Source organism: Humulus lupulus, chromosome 5 (genome assembly GCF_963169125.1).
Source record: "Humulus lupulus chromosome 5, drHumLupu1.1, whole genome shotgun sequence".
NCBI classification, from domain to species: Eukaryota; Viridiplantae; Streptophyta; class Magnoliopsida; order Rosales; family Cannabaceae; genus Humulus; species Humulus lupulus.
The window spans coordinates 16,395,993-16,402,132 of NC_084797.1; the positions used below are offsets into that span (position 1 = coordinate 16,395,993).

The 6,140-nt window shown below is 34.6% G+C and overlaps 1 long non-coding RNA gene across 1 annotated transcript; it reads right to left on the bottom strand.

Annotated features, from left to right (window-relative positions):
* Positions 1-1,961: 1,961 nt before the first annotated feature.
* LOC133780284 (uncharacterized) lies at positions 1,962-3,713 on the bottom strand. The gene is made up of 3 exons (XR_009869207.1): positions 3,600-3,713; positions 2,182-3,161; positions 1,962-2,051 (listed from the first exon to the last, which is right to left on the bottom strand). It is a non-coding gene; the product is annotated as an uncharacterized LOC133780284 (long non-coding RNA).
* Positions 3,714-6,140: the final 2,427 nt, after the last annotated feature.

Genomic DNA, 6,140 nt, shown 5'->3' on the forward strand with positions numbered 1-6,140 from the left:
TCTTTAAGGACTTTTTTTATTTAGACATATTTTGTGTGTGTGTGTGTCTAATTATATTATATATTCAAGGCATGCAAAACGTTGCTCGTATGTTAATAATAATGGTTTGTGTTTATATGCAATACTAGAAAGATGAATAAATGTAAGCCACAAGTTAGATTAGCTTCATCATTATTCCACTTAAACTAAGCAAGTTAATTGATTGTAGACAGAGATGAATAATAATAATAATAAAGAAGAAGAAGAAAGAGCCACATGAAAAAGCTGAAAAGTAATAGACATAAAATCAGCAATTGATTATGCACTCAGAATGTTACTTACTTAATTACCATTGTAATTAAATCTTTACGCTTACATGTTTCCGTGATTAATTTTTCTGCAGAGACAAAAAGAAGAAAAATATTGTACTAAACACAATCACATGCAAACAACTTTGTAAGCAGAAAAATCTTCTTTGGTTCATTATTATTCACTAATGGTCAGAAATTTATTGGAATAGCATCAGGAATGATGAGCCTAGCAAGTCCTAAATAATTAAATTGACATAACATCATGCATGGTGGTGAGGCCAAGTGATGATTAAATTAGCAAAGAAACAATAACCCCAACATTTAATTAATTAGCGAAAAGAAGAATATATGAAATACAAAAAGTTTGACCATCATTTTCTTCAAGACTTTGGATATTAGGGGAATAAGATTTTGACAGATCAAGCAATATATATAGGTGGGCCATCATCCCCTATCGAGAAGAATATTGCACAATCTTATTGAATATTCTCCTTTTTGTAGGCGAGGTAGGTATCTCTCTGTTTTCCCTACCTCTCACCTCTAAAAGAGTGAGTTAATTGGCTCTTTTTTGTATTCCATATCAAATTTGCATTGACAATCTTTGTCAAGTAATGAATGTTTTATGTCTCTTCTAGACTTGCTACCATGAAAAATTCAATAGAAAAGTAAAAGCATGTGTGTATAGTGTACGTTGGAGAAAAAGAAAAGAAAAGAAAAAGAAGAAAAGGGTCCAAAAAACACAAAGGAATTAGGATAAGCACAAAGAATACTAGTGGTTGTTATTGAAAACTCAAACATTTATACACATATATATATTTATTTATGTATATCCTTAATTTATTGAAAACCCATTTTTACTTCCTTCAGACATAAGCTATATAAACTTAGTTATTAGACGCCATTCATGGAGCAACAATAAATTATAGACTCAAAATTTCCAAGTAACAGAATAGTTGGATAGTTGGATGGTGAACTTATACCACCTGGGCTTGTACTCAGGGAGCCAAATAATTGTATGACTATGAAATGAAAGAAGTCATTGTCTAATGTTCAACTACTTTTTAGTTAACTACTGTACAAGATACCAACTGCACTTTAAGATCAATGCATTTGTGTGTATATGTTGTTTTCTTGCATTCGAAAGATTTATTCAGTTTACCAAAGCCAAAAAAACATGAAAGTAATGTGCCTTGCGTTTGTTATGGTAAGAAGTTTAAAAAAAATCCTCCAAATTATCTTATGTACTCTTAAAAAATTTTGTTTGATTTATTCAATACAGTAGCAATTTATTGAATTCCCTTTAATGGAATTAAATAAAAACTAAGAGGGGCTTACAGAATAGTATGGAGGAAAAGGAAAGAAAGACTTGTTTTTACAATAATTCTCTGTTATCATTGACTTTTAAATAGATAAATATAAACTACGAAAACATTCTACATTTCTTTTAAGTATAAATAAAAGAAAAGGCTATCATTAGTAAACAAGTCTTATTCATCAAATTATTAGCAGCGCCTATTTTTCAGAAAATTAAACTTTCACATTACTAAGCATTTGTTTAGCACGCTAGAAGTTAGCTCGTGGTGAAATGTAGTTTAATAATCATAGCATCAAACAAAACTTACAGCTTCAGAATAAACAAGAATTCACGTACAAAAAAGGAAAGGTTATCAAAGTTCCATTTTCACCCTCATTAACATAATCTAGCTCCTCAAAGAAACGGGCTGCCCGTTCATCAACCAGTCCAACAACATCTACAGAGATCTGAAATGAATTAACAGAAAGAATGGAGATTGGGAGGAAAAAAATATTTTATTAACACTACGTTCACCCCTTTGAAAGCAAGTATTTGAAGGAGCAGATTAATACTAAATCCATTACATGAGAAAACTACCTGGGGAAACTTGCGAAGAACCAGTCCCAAATTTCGTATGACGAACAAATCAACTGTTACAACCTCAAGAACAAAGGGCCTTTGCACTTTAACAGCCACCAAATCACCATTTTCTTTCAAATATCATCAAACAGAAAAGGACAGGGGGTCCCTGAAAATGGAGGGATCAAAGGCAGAAAAGGACCAATTTCAATTCAAGGTAGAAAAGTGGACAGAGTCTTATATATGAATTCACACCCTCCTTTCACCTGGTTGAAGTAAGCAAGTCCAGTGGTGATACATTGGAATACAAAATAATAATGAAAAAGGATATAAGACCAGCTTTAAAAGACATTGTTTGGACATGGCAAGGTGAACAGATGCAGTAAGAATAATAACAATACCACCATCAACAATTTCTGCATAATTCCATTCTATTTTAGTGTGCTCATTTTCTTAATGCATACACATGTTGTATTATTTGATGTTTTACTAATAATGGTATCAATTATGATGAGGTTATTTGAGCACAAGAAAGCAGTAAATCTTTGGACATTTTATTCAAAAAAAATATATATCATCAAACAGAAAAATCAGCTATAGAAATCAAATGGAGAAAATTATAAACATGAAGTACTATCAGGTATTTGGTATGACTCAATAAATTAAAATAGTGGGTGCCGCGACACTAATAAAAACCCCTCAATAGAATCTAATCATTTGCTTGGGAAATTATGCAAGAGAAAAAAATAGAAGTTCTATAATTAAATTGGTAGTGTTAGTTCAAAACAGAAAGACAAAAAAATCCAAATAATTAAATTGCTAACTAAATTATAGTTTGGTTTTGCAATTCTCAACCTAACTTGTTTATTCCCACTATCATAATTAGGATGCAAGTTAATGATATTGCAAATAAATAAAACAATAACAGCTTCAAGCAAAAGTTTGTGCAACCTCTTTGGCTTTGCTATCAAGGTCCTTAGTGCAGCCAGTACTTCCAACTATAGTTAAATATTGAAAGAAATTTGAATATAAACACAAACATAAATCTAAAAGGCATTAAATAGACCTTGTTAAACTAATATTCTGGAAGCAAACACAAATGCAAAATAAAGAAACAAACATAAGCAAAAGAAAAGACAAAATAATAAATACAAATTTTGGTTATATGAATTATTAAGACGAAAAAACTAATTTGCAGCATGTCTGTTTTAGTAGCCAGGACAGCTTTTCCCAAAGAATAACTGCTATCTTTGTAGACAGAATTGTACAGTAATGGACAAATACAAAATTGATCAAGGGTAGACAAAAGTTAATTATTTTATCTCCAAAACGATTTGTAACCACTAACCATTAAAGTACATATGCTATAAATATAGAGAGTGAATGTATCAGAGAGTAACAATTTCACTACAATGAAGTTTCATATAAAAGCATACCAGTATGAGCAATCAATTATTAGAGCACAAATAGCCTTTAATTGCATCATTATTAGGAAAATTAGGTGTTGCATCTCGAATTCGTATTTCCGCCTCAACAACAGTATCATTTTGTTCACTGAACAAAAATAAAATTCATTCTAGTCCATCTATAACTTCACAAATACAAGTATGGGATCTTCTAAAACTAATAACAAATATATTAAATATCTCCTTGTCATGTACCTCAGGAAACAATTATCTATTAGTCTAGTTTTTTTTTATCTACTACTCTAACATCGACAAGACTTATACTTCAATGTTGTTAAAGCACAACCGTTTTGGGTGGTTAACTGAAAATATTTAAGACTTGAACCAAATGCGCCGACATGCATTTTGCCCGATAATAACAAAATTCACGGAATAGTACTAATCCCTTTATTTCTTTGTATGAAATTCAAGATAACAACACAAATAGAGTTTGCATGCTATGGAGTGCTTCTATTCATGCCTTCAAATATAAATGTTCAATTAAACAAAATGCATTTAAGACAGGAGTCAAAAGGTTTTACAATGCTTTCTTATTTTCATATTTATGGCAATGTTATAAAACTTATGCATGTATACCTCACAAAAGCCTCCGCCCATTCTTGTGCAGTGTGTGTAGTCACATGCAAACAGTTGTGATTATGTCGCTTCTCTCTTTTCTCAGGTTCCATATCCAAAGCTTGGTCAATTGCATTAGCAACTTCAGTGATGTTCCATGGGTTCACTAGAATGGCTCCTGCACCTAGAGATTGTGCCGAACCAGCAAACTGCAAAATAAATCACAAGTATCAAAAGCAAGATCTATACAATCAACGATTTCACTGCTAATCTCACTAGATGGGTTTGTTATTATTGTCTTCCCCCTTCTTTGAGATGTTGCAGGAAAAGAAAAAAAAAATCTTTTTTTTTTTTAAAAAGAGACAGAGGTCAAAAGACTGACCTCAACTCAAATTAATAAAAACCCTCACTTGTGGCGGAGGAAAACCGTGGCTACAAAAAAACAACCCAAAAAAAAACACCACTAACCCCAAACAACTAAACTTAAATCCAGAAGTTGACCCAATCTCTAATGAGGTCAGAAAAGAGAACCCCCTCAAAAAATTTGTTTTTATACACCCAAGTAGCCACCCAAAATTTTATCTTATCCCAAAAAGTGTCTACAGAATTAGATATATCCTCAAATAGTCTATTATTCCTCTCTAACCATAAGGCCCAAAAAGTTGCCAATACGGTAGTTTGCCAAAGACGTGAAACTCGCTTGCCGCCCCCTAACTTAGTGAGAAACAATTGAGTACAATTAGAGGGCATACACCAAAGAATACCAAACTCAGCTAAGACCTTTCCCCACACTTCTCTTGAGAAATGACACTCCAAGAATAAATGGCTAGTGGACTCCCCTGCCTGCTTACAACAAACGCACCAAGCAGGGGACAAACAGTGATAGGGTCTTCTTCTTTGCAAGTTGTTTTGAACATTAAGTTTATCATTGAAAACCAGCCAACCAAACACTTTAACTCTTGAAGGAGAGACACTTTTCCACAAAGACTTCCCTCACTCCCGAACCGAACCCAACTAAGCGTAGCTTAACCTCCAAAAAGCCGATTTGCAAGAGAAAACTTCATTACCGTCGGGTAACCACGCCCTTCGATCTTCTAAAACTATTGGTAACGCCACCCTTTCTAACAAAAGAAATAATTGAGAGAGGCTGGTGACCTCCCTATCGAACAGATTCCTTCTAAAGCGCAAATCCCAAACCTGACTTTGGAGGCCCGAACCCCTTCCTAAAATCACCATGTCCCTTATCAAAACATTTATGGCCAACGAAATCAAAAATAAATCTGGGAACTGATCCTTTAAGGGAACACCGTTAATCCAAATATCTTCCCAAAAGCGGATTCGATCCCCCTTCCCCACCCTGAAACTAACAAACTGAAGATATTCCTCATAAAGGGAGGAAATATCTTTCCACGGGCCCCGAACAGACAACCTCCTCCCTCTACCAGTGTCCCAAAAACCTCCATCCCCACCGTACCTACTCAGCACCACTCTATGCCACAAGGTGTTCCTTTCCAACGGAAAACGCCACAACCACTTCAAAAGAAAAGCCTTATTCCTTGCATCTAAATTGCCAATCCCTAGACCCCCGTGATCCCAAGATTTACAAACTTCTTTCCACGAGACCAGATGATCCGACTTAGAATGATTAGCCCCTTCCCAAAGAAAGTCCCGCATAAGCTTTTCCAACACATCCACAACCCCTTTAGGGATACGAAATAGCGACAAATAATACACCGGAATAGAAGAAAGAACCGATTGGATAAGTGTCAATCTGCCTCCCCTAGAAAGGAAGGCACACTTCCACCTATCAAACCTCTTAGCACAACTAGAAACCACAGGCTCCCAAAAACCTTTGTTGCGGGGTGAATCCCCCAAAGGAAGACCCAAATACTTCATAGGCCACTGACCCGCCTCACACCCAATCTCCCTAGCACGAAGCCTCACAGTCTCCTCCTC